Raw genomic sequence first — 23,213 nt, forward strand, 5'->3', positions numbered from 1 at the left:
AGCGATCACCTCTCGCCCCACTTGTGCCAATCAAGCATGTCAAAACCACCGTCGCCCTCAACCGCGACCCGTTCTGCTCCATATTCTTTACGATCTTTCCCGATTTGCCCCCGGGATCTTCTTCCGTTGGCGGCCATATTCGGCGTCGCGTTCCGTGATTTCGTCATTTGCGAGAGGGCACTGAAGGAAGTTCCGCCGAAATCGGGACGTTTTACGAAGACTCGCACGGCGACGTCCACCGTCGGGTTCTTTTAGCCAAGAGAACGAGACGTGCTTTTTTGGGGTTCGATCTTCCCTCTTTTGGAGATTCCCTCCCTTCGACGTCTCCACATCAGCATTTTGACTTGGCTGGGTTCAATTTAGTTGGTTCACACTAAATTTTAAAGAACATGCTAAATTAAAGTTAATATTATTTATCATTTTACTTATAACCATGGAGATACGCAAAAATGCAATTGGTCCATTATGGCCGCAGGCCTCTCGAGTTAAGTGTTTTCATATTCATCATCAAATTGATCTAGCACGCAACTTGTTCAAATTTTAACAAAATGTAATTGAACTCAAGTGATCGACAAGTTAAGCTTAATTGTGAATTACAGAACCCACTTGTCTTGGGGCAACTTGGTATTGTGTATTAATTCTCAAATACTATCTCTGAATACTTATGTTGAACTGGATTTTTTTATAGATAAAAGTACCCATAATTTTTTTAAATTGAGTCATTTTGTCTAAAATTTTTTGGACTATTATGATGCGAATACATTTGGAACGGATTGACGTCCTAAAAATCATGGTATTGTCATCCATAATTGCTTGATTGAATATATGAGTCATACAATTGTCGAGATTGAATACTTTACAAGTCAAAGAACATGAAATAAAAAAAAAATGTCCATAAACTTTGAGAACAAAAGTTAATAGGTTTTTCTACCGGCCATGTGAGAAGTAAAAAGAGCGGGTAACCTCTGAAAATGCAAGTCACAAATGAATGTTTTTAAGAACGCAAATGGTGTCAATAAAATTATTTTTATTTTGCATTTAGCTCACAAGAATAGCACAAAATAAAAATCCCAATGCGTGGTATGGGCCATGTTTGGTGGCTCTGGCGAATTTATAGTTGTAGTGGCATATACTGATAAATTAGTTCACGAAACAAAAGTGAACATGAAGAAAAAGTAAAATTCATGAGATATTATTGTGAAGAGTAAGATGATCAATTTTATAGAGATCAATCTTCAAATCTTTTCATTCGAGTTAAGTCAAATTTTAACCACTCATTTTTTTTTTTAGGGTCATGCACTACTCATTTACTTTGAAAAGAAATAAAACCGAGCTTGAAAAATTCTCAACCCATGCCCAAGCGTGGTAACACAATGGTAAAGAAATCGCGCCATCTTCCAGAGCACATAACCTCTTATCATTTTGTGGATTTACTACCTCAAGCAAAAAGACTGGACTTTTAGCATATCAATAGGGCTACAATGACAAAAAAAGTAGGGCAAAAAAAGGAAAATTGAAAAATCAAACTAAACTAAACCAAATTTTCGGTTCAGGTCATATTTAGTTTAGGTCGTGATTCATTTCGGTTCAAAATCCTTAAAAATCCTAAGTGAACCAAACCGTCGACAGCAAGTTACAATGATAGATTCATACACCTAGTGTTGGATTGAGTTGATATGCTCAAACGGAACCTTTCGTAACTAGTGTACTCCCTTGGTGGCGACACCAAGAATGAGTAATTGTACTTCCTAACTTTTTTATTTTATTAAAAATAAAATCGCAAAAATCGTGACCGGTGCAGCGAGGCCAGGTCGGACCAATCCTCGAGCCGTGGGTCCATCTAATGCGCAAGTCAATCCTGGCTTGATTCCTGCGGGGGAAACGAAAGTACTTCTCCCCTCCTCTTTTTTTTTTTTTTTGGTCTAACATAAAATTTCATTCACTCAGAAGAGCAAGGAACACATGATTCAAGGCATAACACATGGCGACCCCGATCGGTGGATACTTTTGTGCTAATACAACCTCACAGAACATATATCTATACGTATATACTTTTGTCCTATCAGACTTCATGCTGCGCAATGCACTAGTAGAGCGGAGGATCGATACAGCAAGCGCCAATCTGCAGAACCGAATGAAGACAGGAGTTTTCCCCTTTTTTTTTGGACATTTCCTTGTGATTAAAAGCTTCATCGATCACCTCACACCATATACAAAGTGGGAAACGATGGCGAACAGAGCCTGTCTATCTTGCTCTGTTTCTGTCTTTACATACACATGACTTCTTAAGTTGGCAAGGGCTTCCATTCGTCTGGAATGTTGTGGTTAAGATACTTGTGGTTAAAAAAAAAGGTAGGCTTTTGCTTTTGGTTTTCTATATTTGAAATTAGTGTTTTACCCAAAACCGTAATTTCTAAAGGAAAGGTTCTTGTTAATGAATGTCTTGGAGCATTGTTAAGCATGCTTAAGGAGGAAATTTTTTATTTCCAGAGTATTGATTACACATAAAATAAGAAAAAACAATGTACGAGAAAATTGTAGTATCTTTATTATTGAGTTACTTAACAAGTGTCCTAGGGCACTATTCAACAAAATCCCTGAGAAAAAGATTCCACGATGCCTCACATGCAAGCCGATCTTTACATATGAAGCACATAATCTATACGTCAACTGGATGCAGGAATAAAGGCATTTAAACAGAGGTAGCAAGATAGAAGAAAATGAGGGAGCGCCAGGATTTAAAATCGTAACATGCATTATGATACCAATTTTTATAACCCATTTTGTCCAAAAGCTTACACTGGAAACAAGTAAGTTCATAATGTGTGTATTGCATATTGATCTTTAAAGACGCTCTGTTTAATACCGAAAAAATATACTTCCGAGATATGTCTGTCTTAAAGATCTTAAGTTGGTCATCTCTTATGTACATGAAATCCAAATGCCTGATTGTTTTTTGTGAATGAATTTGCAGGCTGCCCAGGCAATCTGCAAGCTTGGTGAAGTATTGGGTGAATCCCTGTCTCCTAGTCATCAAGTTTTGCGCATATCTCTTATGGACGAACTTCCAGGTCGATTATGGGAGGTAGGAAATGTCTTGGATTTTTTACAGGAGAGGCGATGTGTAGTTTGTCTTCTAAAGTAATAACGCAATGGCATGAAACTAGAATAGCAGTAATGAAGGCTGAATTATATCACATACCAAACCAGTTAAACTTCTTTGCCTTCTTATGACAATAATAATAATAATAATAATAATAATAATAATAACAAGTTCCTTGCCTTCTCAGATGTTAATCCGTCAATTTCTTCTTACAATATCGTAGGGGAAGGAGGTTCTTCTGTTTGCCTTGGGTGCTCTTTCAAAGTCTTGCCATCAAGCCATCTCCAAGGAAGATCCCAACGCTGCTGGTGCTATTCTGGATTTGCTATCCTCTGCATGCACAAAAAGGGACAAGAAATACTGGGAAGCGGTACTTTTAAGCCTCGATCAGGTAATTCCAGATTATTGTGTGTTTGCTAATGCAATTGTCTTCAATTAGAAAATGTAGGGCTTTTAAGAGCCCTCACATCAAGAAACTTTCCAGCCGTACATTGTTGAGAAAGTGCTGTTTCAGGTTGATTTCATCTTTTTAATTCCCAACTAAAATCTGCCCCCGATCATCCCCCTTCCTCTCTAATGAAGATCTTGAATTTTTCATGGTTTTTCAGATTATAAAAGCATTTGGCAATCATGAGTTCTTCAACATAATTGTTTGACATGTGCAGTTTAGGCACTTCTGATAAATCTGGACAAGCACATTCAGCAAATGCTTCTGCTTAATCAGGTTCATCCATATTTCTAGCTTGTAACTGTCCAGCTTTCAGGATTTTGAGTTGTCCTGCATTGCAACCTTGAATTCCATATCATAACTTTCTCTCGTTGTTAAACTGTGCATTTTACATGGCATGGTTGATATGTGCAGACTATGATGGAAAAGAAGATTCTTCTGTTCCACTAGAAAAAGTACTGGACTGTATCCCATCATGTATCCATGTGGCATATATTGATGATATTCTTGAAAAGAAAAATAACTTGGAGCACCTCTGGATTGCCTCTCTCTCACCTGAGTTGTCATGGACTGGTACCTTCATAACCAAATTTTTCTTAGGTAAATGCAGCATGGAAAGTATTTCTATTAACCGTTTGATCATGCAGTCAAAATATCGGCTTTTCTATCAATTAAGGGACTCTGCTCAAGGATTCATGACATTTTGCTTGATTCTCAGCAAGCTTCTCAACATGCAAATGCAGCATCTTTGTTTCGTGACATAATTAGTATCCACTTTCTAACAATATTGCTGAGGAACAGGGTAACTAAGGGATGATATCTCTAACTTTGGTTAAGGAAAACAGCTTTCCTTTATTATGACGGACATGTTGCACTTACCGGCTTTAGAATCAGTTGTCATTCTGTTCTCCAAATTCCTTATCTGGATTCTGATCATCTGTTTTTCCTACGCAAGTTTAAGCTGTTTTCTTCGATGTTACCCAAAGTGGCAGACTGCATAGCCACAGTTAAGATAGCACAGGTATGTCTTCACTTTCCCCTTTGTGGTGGAAATCGCCTTTGCCTTCATCTTCGTCAAAACAATCTGATCTTGTGTGGCTTTCACCTAGATGTAGGATTGTAGCATTATTAAGTCCCATGCATATATAGGTGACATTACTCCAGTAAATAAGAGTTTCATTAAGTTATCCATCAAGAGTTCTGGAGTCTAGATAGCATACAGTGCCTTCGCAATGTGAAGAAGCAGAATTTTCCTTGTCTTTAATTTTTCAAGTTTCAACGGTTCTTCTGATGTGGGCTCTGTAGTAATCAGACTGCTGCGTTCAGCTGATGTTTTTCTTGGATTCAATTCCATTCTGACTCAAGGCACTAGAGGCATTACCTTTTACTTGGCTTACATTTTTTATGATGATTCCTTACTAAGTAGATCAGCCAAACCAGAGAGATCAGTTGATAGCATCCCAAGGATATTTATTTATTAATCAACATAGCCATTTCTTGTATGTGCGAGCAAGAGTAGATTAATATTTTGCAGGGATTATAGTTGACATGGAAAGTGGACCACTTAAGAGTTCTCGATCGTCTTAGATCATTCTTGCAGATGCATTTTAGATGTTCATCTTGCACTGTGGACCAATAATCTATTTGATACTTTTTCAAATTTAGGTTCATGTCAGTGCTTCAGAGTGCCTTTTGGGGATGATCACCCTTTGTAGGGAGCTTCCTTCAACGTTCTGGACAGATGCAGGTTCGAAGGGTTTGCTGGTTCATCTACGTGAGGTGGAAAAAAATGAACAAGCCAAGTCCTTGCTTAAGAGATGCATCCATTTACTAGAGACTTCTTAGAGGAAAATGTGAAAGCGAGTTGATTTCGAAGAAGGGTGAGTAGAGAGTTGTAGCCACTGCAGGTGAAGTATGATAAATGGGTAAAATCAGTAAAAAGCTGAAGTGAGGAAGTAAATATAAAATGGGTAATGATCGATCTTGACTGTTTGGTGAATCAAGGCTAACACCGCCTTAGCAACCTTTTGGATAAACTAAAATGTTCGACCAAAGGAAGAAGCAAGAATTAAGCAAGCAAAAGAAGAGCTTAGCTAGACATGTTTTAGGAAGTACACACGTTGGCCCTGCATATCTCAAGCGCGGACAGATTTGAATAGATATTGCACAGGCTTTATATCTTTCATTTAATGAGCCAACTACTTTGTTCCTTTTTACTCTCATTCAGCTCTGTACGTTCATATTAGCAAACACCAAATAATTCTGAACTAACCAATCCGATCTTCAGTGCATAATATGATCTTTTTTTTTCTGTTCGAACACGAGCATGCTATTGTTTTTGTTTTTTTCATTGTTTTTGGTTATTTAGTTAGAATGAATTCTTGGGAGCCAGAATCCCGATCCATCTAATGATTGGTGATCCGATGCAGCCTGTTACGCCTCACTAGTAAATTCACCATGAATGGAGGGACATTTCTATGGTCTCGTCCCTGAAGCCTCACCATGGACAGAGACGCAGTGCAGACGACGTGTTCATGAATAAAGATTTATTGCTGTAGTTGCAAAACACTAACACAAGCGATCATCCATTTTCCTGCTTTGACAGGAGAATCTGGTGGGGACAGAACTGCTGCTTTCACGTGCAAGTACACAGCCTGAAGGGACTGATGAATTTACATAAATTAACGCTTGTATACAGTGCACTTAGGATAGTCTGGGGTTTCTTAATCAAATCTTTCTTACATTATAAAACTTTAGTTTAGTCTGGGAGAAATTTGATGGCAAAAAGTAACGCTCTCGGTGTATGATCTTTCACATGGACTGTCTACCATCTTAACTAAGAGATTAATTTCGGTATGATGTCGTGAAATATATTCTGACATCTAAACAAACTATTCAGGTTCCTTCATTGTAGGGTGATTCTTTCATCTTTCTTTGCTTGAGAAGATCTTTACCTCGATCCTTCCTTTCTACTTTTGAAGATACGCTTTTCTTCGCTGCTCAAGCACCTATTCTCAAAAACTTGATCATTCGACGTGTTTAGTGTTATTGCATAAAGTAAGATTTGTCAAAAATTTTGAGGAAGTTCGACTCCTAGGTGAACATCTGCTGGTAAAATAATCTGAATTTTTTTAAATTGCGAGTGTTCTAAGAAAAAGGATCCAAAAGTCTATTGCTAAGCTTCTTATTCTAATGTATTAGACATTAGCAATTCAAACCCAATCGAGGTGATGATGTGAATAGCAAAGCATTTGTTTCTTTAACGTTATAACTTGTTGGGGCTTCCAAGCTTGCTTGGCTAATTCAAATGCGCTTGGATTTTGGCTTGTTAACTCAGGTTATAGCTGACCAAAAAAAAAAATCAGATTATAGCAGTAAGAGTGATAAAAGAAGACAAGAAATCGATGGAAAATGAGGAAAAAAGAAAGTTCTATTTCTTTCTATGTTTAATTACATTAAATTTGAAGGAAAAAAAAATTATGTCAAATATTCAAGGATAAAACGTATACTCGTGTGCATGCATGGCCATCTAATCAACGGAAAATATCACTTAACTTATATCGGTAAAAAGTAAAAACCCAAGAATATAAACAAAAGCACCTGGATTATTTCTTAGTTTTGTATGTTGATCTTTATTCATTCTAAAGTCCTTTTTTTTATTTGCATGTTGGGGAAAAGGACTTTTGTGCAATTATTCATTCTAAAGTCCTTTGCTAACATATCCGTTAGAACGTCTGAAGCGAGGGAACCCTTGAAACAGACTCAAGTTGGCCTCCTTCAAGATCCTACAAGTGTGGTTCTAGCTGACTTGGAGATGGTGCAATGAAGATCCTTAGTGGAACACCAGTTTCTTTCCCATCGACCTAGTCACTTGCACCCGCCCTCGCACGAGGACCATCTGCCCCTACATCTCCGGTGAAAGAGCACCCACCTCCGAGTAATCCAAATTGAGCTCTCCCATCACCAGTAACTTCGAGAGCGGGAAATCCCCATAGTTCCCATCCTCCTCATCCTCCACCGGAGCCTCCGTGGTGGTCAGGGTTGCTTGAAGGAGGAATCGATGGATTGGGTGGCATTGCCAATGCAAGAATGTTCCGGAACTAGAAGAGGGAACTGATCGAAGGAAAGGGAGGCATTCCGCAAGAGAAACCAACCGTGACTGCGACTACAACCGCGCGAGAATGCACTCTGATCGCAAGAATGGGAGGAGGAGGCGCTTTGATCGCCAGGGCGCGCCGAGGTGTCTAGGGTTTTTTTATTATTGAAGAGATGGTAGGGTTTTTTTATTATTGAAGAGATGGTTGGAAAGGGCAGCATCGACATGATACGGGGCATAGCGCTCAATAATAGTTCTTTCCTGTTGCTTTCACTTTTGGAAATAGTGAATCTCTGACGGTCAGACCAACCATCCTACATGGAAAAGGGGTGATGGGGTTCGAATCCCCATGTCAAGCGATATTGCACATGAACACATACTCATATACCAGTATACATACGTGCTTATACGTACCCTTATACATGTAGGTAGGTATATAAGTCAATCCACGCGCACTTGCTCTATGGTTGCAAATGTCAGTCCATCCGACTCTTATTCACGGTGAATTATGGAACCTACTTCTCTTGATTTCGAAGAGAGTTCAAAAAGGCCACTAGATGTACGTATCAATTCTTGAATACTCTTGGCATGCTTATGTTAAAGATGCAATAATTTATACTTTTTAAGATAAATTCGTGTGTAAAATTTTGAGCTGAGTTGTTTTGTCTAAAATATACGAATTTATAATGGGAATACAATTAGAATTGATTGCTACCTTACAAATCATGGCCTTGTCATCTCACATGATTGCTCGATTGAATGTATGAGCTGTGGAATCAGGGGGATTGAATACTTTACATGTAAAAGAATATGAAATGAAATAAAATGTCCATCAACCTTGAGAACAAAAGAAAAAGAACTTTTTGCTGGCTATTTGCGATGTAGAAAGAGGTTGTGACCTCAATAAAAAGTCACAAAATATACATTATAAGAACGCAAAGAGCGTGAATGATTTTATTTCGCATTTAGTTCACACTAGTAATAGGAATAAGAACATTAATAATGGACCATGGTATGGGCCATATTTGGTGGCTCTCGCATATTTATATCGGTAGTGGAATAGTTACAAAACTAAAGAGAAATTAGTACACAAAACAACAGGTAAAAGTTAAAGAAAAAGTCGAGATTCAAGAAAAATTATTGTGAAGATTAAAACAATCAAATTTGTAGGGACCAATCTTCAAATCCTTTCCTTTGTATAAAGTATAGATGAATCAATTGATCATTTAACTTAGGTCAAACTTTAATGAGCATAAAACAAATTTACACACCATTCTTTTTTTTTTTTATCATATACTTTACTCATTCACTTTAAAAAAGAAAAAATTGAACATGAAAAAATCGCAAACCCCCAAGCATGGTACCTCAATGATAAAGGGGCACGATAGTCTTTCACAAGTTCACAAATTGGAGTCGTATGGCGAGCAAACTTTGATCAATTAGTATCTTTAGTATTAACTACTTCATTTGAAATGACTTCTAGATTTCTAACACGTCAATAAGATTTATAATGATAGGGTCTTACATTTACAAATAAATTGACTAATTATGATTTAAAATGAATGCATCCTAATAAACATAAAATTATTACGATAACACCAACTGTGGATAGCGACTCAGGCGGCGAAGCCAGATCGGACCATCCCAAATCCTGAAGCTTGCGCGTGAGTCGACGCTGGCTTCGATTCCCGCGGCCGGAAACGAAAATCCCTTTCCCCTACACTGGCTGGCGGGAAACCGCTCGCATAAAACAAAAATGAATTAAAAAAAAAAAAAGCCATTTCATAAAATAATTATAATAAACGCGAAAAAGTATTCACAACAAAAATACGAAAAAGCGCAAACCCTCTCTCTCTCTCAAGGACAAGCAGTGACGACCTCGACCGATCGATCCGTCGATCTCCGCCGATTGCCGTGGCGAGACCCTAAAAGCAGCAGGCGTCTTCCGACGATGCCCCGTCCGACGGGTCCGAGGAGGAGGAGGAGTAGCCGCAGCTCAGCGGAGCCGGTCAAGGAGGAGCTCGACGCCGTCGCCCGCGCCGCCAGTTGGACGACACCGCCGCAGCAACTGCCGACGCCGACTGGAATGGCGAGGCAGAGGAGGACGACGACGACGAGGTTCGATGTTCGCCTGCGCCGTTCCATACTGGATGTGTCGGGATTTCGGTGCGGTGATAGGCCTCTCCGGTGTCTTGCGCCAGCACGATCAACCTTCCACCCAATCCGCCATGGCCACCGGATCTTCCGGAAGCTCAGGAGGTCGAGCCCCTCCACAAAAGCCCAACACTCGACCCTCTTAAAATTCGATCAGGTTCGAGAGATCTGGAAGTTTGCCTTCATGTTCGATCGTGACAATCAGGGGGAGATCGTCAGAGATGAGCTCCTGTAGATGTCATTTGGTATTTTCACCAAGCGCTTGTGACTGACCAAATTGATTTACCGATTTGAAGTTCTTTGCTATCTGTGAAAGAAGAATCATGTGAATTATTGGTGTGTTCAATCTCATAGAACCGGATGCTAATATATGTCAAGTAGCATAGTAACTCACCTTCGTATGGCTCTTCCCCTTTCAGTCAATGTGTAATTCCACTCTAAGAAAGATTGAGAATAATTAGATTCATTCAGGGAAAATTCACTATATCGAGCATTTGGTGGAAATAATTGTTCTGAGGAACTCCAGTGCAATTGTTGGAGGAGAATTGACACCCCCGGAAAACATTGGTTGGAAGAAAGTTTGACGAGAAATCTTCCCCGAAAATCCCTTGCTTGCGTACGGACATCTTTCTTCCTAGAGAAACGCGTTCATGTTAACAAGAGAAAGCAAAGGTCCATACTTTCATCGGCCCAATGCAATACGATGAAATAATATAGAGGCTTTTGTGTTTATGTTCGAAACATTGTATTGGATAATTGGGTTCAATGGAATGTTTTCAATAAGCAAGTGAAGATAGAGTCAACATTAACAAAGATAAAAAGGAGGATATTTGATATAGGTTAATCTAGTAACTAGACTGGTAATTAAATTGGCATAATCGAATCTATTTATTTGAATTATTGTAGTTAAAGTGGAGAAAATGGGTGCACCGGTGCTTGTCATGTAACTATTGCATTCGTGCATTGGTTTGCGATACCAACTTGGTCTAGTGAGGTTCGATCTATCTTTTTGAATCAAGACCTTAAAATGGTGCGCAAGTGAATTGGGATAAGAAAATTGTACAAGAGACAGTTCAAAATCTAATTGGAAAATAGTGCCAACCCATCATTAAGCACCAAGAGTCATTAATTCTTGAACTTCTACCTTTTTCTTAAGAAATATATTTGAATGAATTTTACCATTTATGCTAATGTGGTGCTCCCATAGCATCACAGTATTTCTCACAGGACTTTCAGGAGAAAATTACTGAGATTAGTGCGAGTATTTATAACTTAAAACCTCATAGTACATATTAGTATGTCTACTTTGAATTCAACAACACAGCAGTTCACAAGATTAGTGCAAGTATTTATACATTTCAATGTGTGTATATATATCAATTGGAAATGAGTTTCTACGTTACTAAAAGTGTATGATTTGCTTACTACATATGCTAAAAAGCTAAAAAGAACCCTTTGTAATTACTTGGATTTCCATAGACATGAGGGTCCAGGGACATATCTTCTCGTCGTGCCATTTCACCCCTCCAAAACGAAGAAAAGAAGAGGACTGAGGATGCTATCTCACATTTTGAATCGTCTCTCCACATTCCTTGGCCCGACACGTGGCGTGTTGGGTTTCGTTCGAGCGATGTCTAGCCATTCCCGCGCGTTGCAGACTCTTCGTGGGCTTTTAGATGACCCAACACGACAGGTCCGTCTCGAACGCAAGAGAACAACAGGATGAGACGTCGAAAAAATTGCCCCTCGCAACAAGGGCCGTTTTCTCAGACCATCTTTGTCCAGGTCCAACCTCTCTTTCTCCAACCTTAGGAGTTAGGGCCTTGTCCTAATGCTTTGTCTTTCAAACAATGGTTTGAATGAGATGGCTAACGATGTCGATCTAGGGCTCTCAACCACCGTGTTAGGACTAGCGAAGGAAATTAAGGAAGCAAATCTTGGAATTGTGGATGGACCTCATTCAAAGTATTAGGTGTTCAAAAACATGGAAGAATCCAACCACATTATTTCACTAGTACATCAAGTTCCTACTGCATTGTAAAATTGTTTCAATTTTACAAGTAATGACATTTATAAATTCAGTCAGCTGTTAATACATTGTCAATGAAATAATGATTTTACCATCTCGCTGCTAGATTTAGCTTTGAGTAGTAAACATGAAAACTAGTTTGTAAGTTACTAATTCATTGATTGTTGTAAATCGCTAACATTGTGGTAAATTACATAAATATATATGATTGGCAGTACAATGGAATGCGCAGTTTTATCTCTATAATTTAAAATTTACAAATTGTGTTGCAAGTTTTCTATAAATGATACATTGTTCCGTTTTGAGAAGCATAACATTAGATAATGTCCTGTTAATTAATCTCACTGGGGATTTATGATCTATGCTTCATTTCCTATTAGATCTAGGGACAGTTTACAGAGATATTTATATGGTGCAGGATAAGGTCGTAGGAAAAGGCAAATGGATCCTTTCATCCCCAAAATGTGAACTAATCAGAGCAATTGTTTGAATTTACAGGGTCTTGTACTCCATTAGAATTAATCTATAAACACCGTCATTCAATTTAAATCATTTGCACTAACATATGACACGATTAATCCATCCATAAATTATAGATCTGGAAAATATCTCTACGACCTTCATTAATTAGAAATTCAGTTCAAGTCGTTTTTGCTAACATTTGACCCAATTAATCCAACTATAATTAATTAGAAATCGTAGAAGAATCAATTCACAATAATTTATTGCGATATTCTGAATGAATTTTTTTTGGAGAATAGTTTGGTTCGATGTGATTTTCTAATTCCTTCAACTACTACCTCCAATAATTATCAGTAAGGAAGGAGAGTTTGGTTTGATGTGATAGTATCCAAATGCTCGGCCAGAGTTGACAATCACATGAACGAAATCATGAGTATGGTGGTTTTGGAAAAAAACAACTCTCGCAAAAATCATTCGTAATTAGCTTTTGCAGGATTTTTCTAATTGTTGTTCAAATTTTATCAAAACGCGTGTCCAGATTGTTTTTGCCGAAATCCATGGTTGTTAATTGGATCAACAGGAATCGAAGAGAAGCTCTACCAATTCTTAATTGAATTCAGGAATGTTTCCAGCTGCTAGTGGGCTTAGTCTAACATTATCTAATGTCCAGCTCAATCTGAAATAATGACTCACATCATTTAATTTGAGATGAATACAAGTTTGGCAAAATTTTATCCAAGTATGAAGATTTACCATATAATATTACTGCGCTGTCTTCAAGTTCTTTTCTTTTTGCCCTTTCTTTTTATTTATTATATGAGACAATCTGAAAGCATTAGCTGAGAGGGTGAAGAGCCACACCTCCAAAAATATCATCTGAAACAGAGAACTTTCGTCCATGAAATCGGGAAGGAATCAATATTCTTCAATCATTAAAGTCTACGAGCTCTGAACCTTGGGGTAGTACTATCTTTAAAGAGTTGACTTTCTGCGATGTCGACATCAATTTAAGAAATGCCTGATAATGTTGCCGGGGCCACGTCCTAATACTTTTGATAGGTCAAAAGTGGTTCTCAACCAGCGCGGTTGAGCTGGCTAAAGAAATTATCAATGAAAGCATCTAGGAAGGCCTAATACTTTTAATAGGTCAAAAGTGGTTCTCAACCACCACGGTCGAGCTGGCTAAAGAAATTATCAATGAAAGCATCCAGGAAACCATCGGTGGACCTTATTTTATGCATTAGATGTTATCTTACGTGCATTGTCAACTTTGAAACGGTGCAATAATGTTGCAATGAATCGTTCGCATTGACCGATTCTCGCAAACTGGCACATAGCTCTCTACATATTTAGCCAATTATGGCTGCTAAGTTTTATGACTCACAGAGATCTCTATTTGTAATTCTGGCTTCTTAACTTATTAATCTCTAGTACCTTCAAAGCATGATGAACAGGTGACTAAGCATTATATCTGGTGCGCCTTGCTTCATTAAACTTCGACCTGTTTCGTTTGAATCTTTTCTCGGTTTTTTGTTAAAAAAAATTAGCATTGTCAACTTTGACAAGATGGAGCGATGTTGCAACGAATTGTTCTTAACAACCAATTCTAAAAAAGGGATCATCGAATCACATTAGGTGATCAAATCACAATAATAGAGTCATGGTAGCTAAACTCAAAGTACTTCCGCAAATACATTTATTCAAATGCAATTTGAATGTCGAGTTAAACTTGAAATAATGACTAGAATATTGGCACTTCATGTTTATTTTAACACATCGAATGAATAGAAGTATGTATAAGTTCTGTTCTAAACTCAAAATATCTGTCGTAGCCTAGGTCTCACAATATCTGCAAGTCCTTGGCAAAGACTTTGAGACTAGTCTATTGGAAAGTGGGGCCACGTCTCCAAGATCAACATAAAAAAGAATCAATTTTCGTGCTTAGATATGAGAGGAGCCATCTTTTTTTCCCTAATCATATTTTATGAACGTGGAGTGTAGTGCCATTACATTTTTAAGAATCATTTAATGAGGACATCCTTATCTGAGATGCTTGACAATGTCGACATGTGCCTATCATAATTTTGATAAATTAATTATGTAAGAAGCCAATGTTGTATCCATTCTTCCCTAGTTAGAGCGGAAAACATTCCCAACCACTGCGATTAGAATGTCCAAAATAAATTATATCGAAAGCATTTACGAAAAAAATTATAGCATTCAAGTCAGCATTGTATAAAAGTTATGACATTTCTAATGTTTTTATCCTGAAAATTTATTATTGATTAATCCCACGCTGTTTGCAAGTTCTTTTCTTTTTACCTTTTTTTTTAATTTTTGTAATGAACTATCTACCAACATTTGTCGAGAGAGTGACTAGCCACACCTCCAAAAATTTCATCTGAAATGGAGCGCTTTCATAATTGAGATTTGTCAGGAGTCGTGTTTTTTAAATCAAAGTCTATAAGTCCAGAACCTTATGCTAATATTTTTTTTCGAAAGAGTTAGACTTTAAAGATGTGGACATATATTTTGATAGGTCGAGAGGGTTCTCAACCACCGAGATTATGCTGGCAAAAGAAATTATAGATGAAGGCATCCAGGAAGTTGCTGATTAACCTTATTTTTCGCATTAGATGCTAATCGACGTGCATTGTCAACTCTGACACGGTGCAGTGATGTTGCAAGGAATCATTCATATTGACCAATTCTCTCTGCATATTGAGCCAATTCTGGCTTTTAAGTTTTATGAATTACAGAGATCTTTATTTGTAATTGCAGCTTTTGAACTTATTAATCTCTGTTACCTTCCAAAGCATACTGAACAGGTGACGAAGCATTATATCCAGTGTACTCTGTTTCTTTAACATTCGATGCATTTCATTTGAACCTTTTCTCGGTTTTTGTTGTCGGTTTGTTGAAATTGAGCTTTGTCTATGGAAGAAGACCCCATAAATCACTCGGAGACGCAGCACGGTTTGATCATAATTACATCATTTCTGGTACAGATCATCATTCGTTGGCACTCGCTGCAAAGGCTAATTCATCTATGACTAAATTGAATTATTTAGAAAATTCATCTTGAATAGTATTGCAGTCTGTAATTTGATCTTGTCAGAACATAGTTTGGTTTAAAAAAAAAAATTAAATGCTTTTCTTTTTACCTCCAACAAACATTAGGCAAGAAGGTTTCACAAAAGCAACCACCAAAAGGATTTCACCGGGTTGAAAAAGGCTTATCTAGTTGAAAGAGACTACTTGGTCGGTCTTGACCAACATGTCCACGAAATCATAAAAATGGTATGTGCTTGGATAAGTGAACATAGATAGTTGGAATCCATGGAATGGGTTGCATTGGAAAAACAATTAATGCGAAAATCATCTGAAATCACGTTTCACACGATGTTAAGTATTGTTGCTTTCTTTCAACATTCGAAAAACTTTAAATTAAAGGGAATCAAGTGCATATATAATCCTTTGAGGTTCCTCGGCACATTGGAAACATAGAAAAAGTCATAGTAGCCATTACAAAGGTTGTTCTTAGCTCATAACATTCACTTGGAGATAATTTATGAACCTTGTATGAAATAGACAAAACTGCCTCTTGCGAACTTGCTTGACATTTCATCTACTTACCCATCAAACTTCTCTAAAGTGTCTCCTTGAGGATTTCAAGGCCGAAAAAAGGCTTCAAAGCACCAATTTAAATTTGAATCAAATCGATGTAGGCCTAGGTCTTCGTTGCCAAGTACGTGAAGTCTTGTCCACTCCATTTTAGAATGAATCTCCTCTACGACACCGTCCGTCTAAATTTGACGATTTTACCAAATCTCATTCTATTTACTTCCTGTACTTAGATCCTTCCAATCATATTGATGTGATCATGTTACCTAGTAATTCTCCTTCTATTTGGTCCATCCAAACACTTTGACAATCTAACATCCCATGCTTGTTCACCAAAATGAAAAGGTCATCACACTTTGACACCTTTCACTCAATATCATATTGTGCATTTGCAGGTTACAAAATCTCTCCACTAGCACAGACATCGTGTTGTTATATATACATGAACTTGTGTATTCAGAGGATACTTTTTTTTGCACAGTAAACATGGTTCATTGAAAATGTTTTGTCTATCTTGAAAATATATAGGAAATTTACCAACACTGAATGTTGGAATTTGCACTTAGCATTGGGTAGAAATCCGCTGCTAGAGAACAACTCTAATTAAAATAATCTCTGTTATAAATGGCATGCAAAGTATAGAAAGTTTTAAGACAAAATAAACTATAGGTTGATTCCAAATAGTTCATGTATATGAGAAAGCAAAGGCCCGAACGTCGTCAATGACTTACACTGACCATATGCTATACCTGATATAACTCACAGGTTTTTGTGCTTTTGCTTGAAATCTGTTATTGGATAATTGGGTTCAATTTAATGTTTTCAATAAGCAAGTGAATAAACAGTCAACATTAAATAAGATAAAAAGGAGGACATTCGATGTAGGTCAATGCAGTAACTACATTGGCAATTGAATTAGCATAATCGAATCCATATATCTCAATTATCAAAGTTAAAACAGAGAAAATGGGTGCGCCGGTGCATGGAACGTAGCTACTGGGTTCGTGCATGGGTTTTGCTGCACCAAATTGGTCTAGTGAGGGTGAGAACTATCTACTTGAATTTATTTGGAATTTGAGTCCATTCATCAACACAACTAGGTGGTTCTTAATTATTTATAGATATTTGTTTTATTTTCCTAGTTTGGTTTGGCTCTTTTAGCTATATTTTCTTTTGATGGTTGTGAACTGCTAATTATAGTAGCCATCAACGACAGAGTTAAATCAATTTCTAATGTTCTGTGTGCCGAAAGCAGGATTTTGTTTCTTGAATGGTAGCTAAGAACGTCGGTAATATTTTCGAAATATGACGGTAAGTAGAAAAGACAGATAATTTATTGGTTCGGTCAATTGTTTGTAAGCCACCAATAAATAACATTCTTACCATCTACAAACCCAGTAATATATGGCCACTTGTTTTTAGATTCGAGAAGTGGACGCTTAGCTGTTTATAAGTTATCGATTAAATAACAATTGTTATATCTACAGATCGAATATTAAACTATTCTAAAATGCAGAAACGAACTCGATTCACATATCATGTAAGCTGATTCAATAAGCGGTTTTCTATTTAGCTACAATGACTAAGTATTAAATTGGATCCATCTTAGGGCTAATACCAGTCATTTGAGTCCCACGTGTATGCCCCGGCTTTTGACAATCCTGTATTCATACAACGGTTACGGTTCATCGTTCTACCAAGGAAATTTCTAAATATGGCCAGCGTTTACCTTTGCGGAAGCTGACATTACTTTAGTACGGTAAATTGATGGCATGTTTGCAATGATTTTCCCTTGAATGAATACCTCATACTCATTAAATTTTACGCATTATATGCTCCAACTCAACGATCAACGTGAGGGTCCGTTGCTAGTATCGATCCTTAGTTTATAGTATTTGTCACTTCAAGTGTTACTTTCCTCCATTCCATTACATGATTCATTCACTTCCCGTTCACGACTTACGATCAATTTGCACTCAATCTTTCCTCATGGCTAAAGAAAAAAAAAAAACCTTTCCAAATTAAGCAAGCGCACCGCAAATGGTTAGGCAATATAGATTATTATGAGGGACTTCGTTTCATGATTTTTAGAATTCTTCAAAAGTGCCCCAAGCATATTTCGCTATGGGGATAATTATTCAAAAAGTCCTAAATCTATTATAACCGGTTAATTCAGTGTTAAACATTTCAATTGTACTAATTTAGTCTTAAACCTTTTGACGATTTATCAATGTAGTCCTAAACTTTTCAATTGTGTTAATCTAGTCCTAAACCTTTTGAAGATTTGCCAAGTTAGTCCTAAACCTATTGTTTGGATATTTGGGTAGAAGGACTATATTGGCAAATCATCAAAATGTTTAAGATAAATTGACAAATTATCATATGGTTAAAACTAAATTGGCACAATTGAAAGGTTTGAGACTAATCGACAAATTATAAAAATGTTTCGGACTGGATTGACATAATTAAAAAGTTTATGACCGAATTGGTCTCTATTAATAGGTTTAAGATTTTTTGAACAATTTTTTTTCTCGCTGTGACTACTCATTATATTTAAGGTTGAAATTTAAACAAAAGTGAATTAACTTTATAGCTACATGAAAAACTTTTAGGCCACTTGAAAAGTCAGTTAGGGAAATCAACTTTCAGTTTTACACTATCAGAAGACGAAGTTGAAAAGAAAAGGATCCTTGAATCACAAAAGGTAATCAAATCACAAAGACGAAGTCACGGAGGCTAGATTTAAAGTACTTAAACAAATACACTTGCTCCAATGCAATTTGAAAATCGAGCTAAGCTTGAAATATTGACTCGAAAATGGCACTTTATTCTTATTTTAACACATCAAATGAATATCGGTGTATCGACAATTTATTATGAACTTGGAATTCCTATGGACTAATGTTCTGACAATGTCTAGCAAGTCCTTAGCAGGGACTTTGAGACTGTCGATCTATAGGAAAGTGGAGGGCCACATCTCCAGGACCAACATCAGAAACAACCAATCTTCGTGCTTACATATGAGAGCAGTCATATTTTTTCTACAGTTGTAGTTTATGAGCTTGGAGCCTAGTGCTATTATGTTTATAAGAATCATTCAATGGGGACACCTTTGTTTCTGAGGTGCCTGATAATGTTGACATGTGCCTGTCCTAATTTTGATAGATTAATTAAATAGGAGGCTTAGGTTGTGTGTCCATTCTTCCCTAGGTACAGAGATCTCTTAACCACCGAAATGAAATTGCTGATGAACCTTATAATATGCATTAGATGCTGAAAAACATTGATCGACGCTATTGGTTGGCTGTTCATTTGGAAAGAACGGAGAGTGAGTATTCCTACATTGTTGACTTTGTCATAGTCAAATTAAGTCGTGATATCATTCAAGGCATAGTCCGCTCGTGGCTATCGGGGTTCCTATATAGGTTTTTTTCTTAAATCTTTAGGTTTAAGAAAAAGCTTTACAAAAGGTATTATGATTGATGCACTAAGTTGTGAAGGGTTATCGGTTTTGGTTTTGGATATATTCTGATTTATGAGATGAATTTTAGATTTGATTTTGGGTACTAGATGATGATGGTTTGATGCTAATTATCGTTGTGAACCCAATTAGGATTTCTAGGTATGCATACTGGTTCTGGGATATCTTTGAAGTTCGAGCCACTAGATGATTATAGGCAGTGGAATCACAAGAAGCACTAGATTTGCTGACGATAATCCGGGTAAAATCACTTCAATTTGGCTACTTTCTCTTTTATGATAGCATAACACGAGGGGTTAATAATGTGTTCCCCTTTTGGCAGGAAAAGGAAAAAGTTCAAGCTCTCTATCTCAAGTTTCGCCATGGGGCAGAACATAGCTTTGCAGATGAGGACCTCATGAAATTTCCAAATCTAAGGTTCCTTGAAATTAATGGCCGGAATGAGCTGAACGAGTTCATGGAACTTTGGAATCAGAAAAAAAAAAAAAAAAACTGCCTAAAGTCGTGTTTGGAGTAGCAGCGAGGAGCTTATGGAAGCATTTTCATCTTCCGATCAACTTTTTCCGGAAGAGGTCGCATCTACTTCTGAAATTGCTATGGCTTTCTTGGTATAATATTCCTCTAAACTTTGACATAGCCAAATTATCTAATAGGAATTTAGTCGTTCTTCCATCTATTAGGATGTGTCATTACCGATCCTTGGGACAGTTGGACCCCTATAAAGGTGGGACACATGCTAAGAACATCTGCTGCCTATTAGGCTCTGTTAAATCAAGAACTTGATCAATCCATGATTTTTTCGTCTTTTTTGTCGTTGCATATGGTGAAAGGTTAAAAGTTCTGAGTACGTCATGTTGCCGCAAGTTGGTTCAGACTCCCGACTTCTCGGCACTTTGCAAATTTAGAACGACTGATCCTAATGAACCGTGCAAACCTGGTAGGAGTCGATAAATCCATTGGTCAGAACAATGCTTGGTTTTCTTAGATGTCAACTGCTGCCCGGACCTTTGGAACTTGCCAAATGAGATTAATAAGCTAAAATCTTTGTAAGTGCCCCTTATCCATTGCACATCAATATAGGACGATAGACTTCGAGCCCGTGGCGTGGCACAATAGCCTATCTAAGAAAACATGGATAGCATAAATAGAATATATGGAAAATTAATGCTGCTGTTTCATGTTTGTCGCCCTTCGTATTGCGTTCTTTCTCACAGTTTCTAGGACATTTGTAAAATTACATATGGTAAGAATGGGATTTTGTTTCGTGATTGGTAGATAGGTAAAATTGGTAGTAAATTCTATATCATCACGTAAAATTGTCCAATTGGTAAACTATTGGTATCTGGTTTTGACCAAAAAAAATACCGGTATTCGGCCAAAAGAAAAAAATTACTAGTAAGGTTGGGAAGATTACCAAAAAAGTCTCAAGTCTACGATATTTTTGTTAATTCAATCCTAAATATTTTAATTGTACCGATTGAGTCATAAACATTTTTGCATTTTGCCAATTAATTCATCTGATCAATTTTGGCCATAAATTGTTGATATGGAAACCAATTGTTCTATGTGTTACAACCGATGCTAATGTGGAATTTTTTTTTCTTTTTCCTTTTTTACCTTTTCTTCTATTTTCCTTCTTTTCTTTTCTTTTTACTATGGTCAGCGAGGTTACTAGGCCCGCCTTCGTCCGGCCTTTCTCAAATATGGGCAAGGCCATTGCAGCCATGGCCTCGCTTGTGGTTGACAAGGGCACAATGACCCTTGCTAGCCACAGCTAACAAAAATAAAGAAGGAAAAGAGAAGAAAAGAAAAGAAAAGAATAATAAAAATCGAAAAAAAAAATATTATAAAAAATTCTTCACATTGGTGCTAGTTATGCCACGTAAGATGTCTAGGCCCACATTTATGATTTCTTACTAAAATTAGCTAGATGGGTTCAATTGACAAAACATGAAAATGTTCAGACTCAATTAATACAATTGAAAAGTTTATGACTAAATTGGCATAATTATAATAGGTTTTAGATTTTTTTTGTAATTTTCCTATTAAGGTTACTAGTTGTTATTCGAGAACGACATTAGTAATTTACGACTGTCAATGTAATAGTAGCCTATCAAGTTATTCATTAATTCATTATTCATAAATAAATATTGGCAGTGTATATAGTAAGTGAATGGTGAAATTAATAATATCCTACGAGGAATTTATAATTGTAAAATAGGAAATCTGTTAGGAAGATACAACCATTAACCGATGTCTAGGTATTCTGCTGTAGTATTGATGTTAGTGACTTACAACCTTCAATGAAATAGTAACTTATTAAGTTTTTTTAATAAACTTACTACTAAAAACTAAATTTTAGATGGATGAACAACAAGGTACCAATGAAATTAACAACTATTGAAAAATTTCCTGTGATACTTTGAAGTTGACAAAGCCATCTATCTATTTCAATATTTGAGAAATATATATGTTTTTTTTTTTCTGTATACACTAATACAAGGAGAACTTTATCACCAATAATAGATCCTTTTATATGAAGTAAAAAATTGGTGATAATTGGATGGACCTTAATAAAGGTGAGCAATTATTGGCGGGAAGCCTTTAAGACTCACGCATTGCTGATTGAAGGGGCTCCTTATATCACCTGAGAGAATGTGCTCGTCAAATTATTATCCATCATGATTTTAAGATCCAGATATTCCATTGACTATTAATCAAAGTCTCAATTACCTTTGACAGCAAGCCACAAGCCTAGAACTGGAGAGATACACAAAGGAGAACCCAATTTGTTTTTCAATCAATTTGGTGAAAAATTATTATTTCTTAATTTAGGCAACTCTATTCATGGAAACTACACCATTACTAGAAAGATTTGATCGTATCGGCAAGCAAACCTCGTGATGATCATCCAACGGTTAGCTTGGATCTTGAAAACTATTTAAGAAAATCAACGCATGTTGAAGAATACACGAATTGTGAGAATATGTTACTAACAAGTATATATCACTACTCTTAAAATTGAAACAATGTTAATAATCTATTAAGAATTTATAGCGTCAAAATTGTTATTTTAATTACTACGGTTAGCTGAGACTACCAACTAAGCATGTAAGCAATTTGTAATCTACTAGAGAAGATACTCGTTCACTTATAAAAGCAAATGATTGTTCCTAATCTACGATAGTATTTCAATAGTAAATCGATTTATTTCATTGGTGCGTTATTGACAAATAAATGTTGCCACTCGTAAATTTGAAACAAGGTTAATAATATATTTGGAATTTATAGTGGTAAGATATCTGTTCTATTCATAAATTACAACCGTTAATTGAAACTACCGGTAAAGTACGTAAACATTTGTAATTTACTAGCGAAAGTGCCCACCCACTTATAAAATCTAAGAAAAATGGTAATATGTGATTTGGTTTGAGGATGAAAAAATTATTATTTTATTGATAAGTTATAAATAGTTGATTGGATTAAAAAGTTATCAATTTTACTTATCGATAATATTTCGAATTTACAGTTCATGGAAGAAAACTCTATTTTTGGTGAATGGAATTTAAAAACGCGCAAGATTTCAAACTACAACTATCTGATTAGATGAATGGCTCTAGTTAATTTTTTTGATCTAATCTCGAGAGAGTGCCATATCTCCATAAGTGACATTAGGAAGAAATAGTTCATGTTCTTGAAATTTGAGAAGATCCTACAAATAGAAAACTCCACACTGTCTTATGACAAATGTGAATACATTAATGTTATCCCCTTAAGATTTAAAATTTCTAGGAATTATTTAGCGGAAAGGAATTT

General features: G+C 36.6%; 1 long non-coding RNA gene across 2 annotated transcripts; it reads left to right on the forward strand.

Moving 5' to 3' along the window:
- The first annotated feature begins 3,333 nt into the window (after positions 1-3,333).
- LOC108954736 lies at positions 3,334-5,677 on the forward strand. 2 transcript variants are annotated; one of them, XR_005545866.1, is made up of 5 exons: positions 3,334-3,494; positions 3,769-3,827; positions 3,966-4,151; positions 4,507-4,572; positions 5,217-5,677. It is a non-coding gene; the product is annotated as an uncharacterized LOC108954736 (long non-coding RNA). The 2 variants fall into 2 exon arrangements; XR_005545867.1 differs by having other exon boundaries at positions 3,966-4,124; positions 4,199-4,572.
- The last annotated feature ends 17,536 nt before the right edge of the window (positions 5,678-23,213 follow it).

The sequence above is a fragment of the Eucalyptus grandis genome, chromosome 8 (assembly GCF_016545825.1).
Source record: "Eucalyptus grandis isolate ANBG69807.140 chromosome 8, ASM1654582v1, whole genome shotgun sequence".
Lineage (NCBI taxonomy): Eukaryota > Viridiplantae > Streptophyta > Magnoliopsida > Myrtales > Myrtaceae > Eucalyptus > Eucalyptus grandis.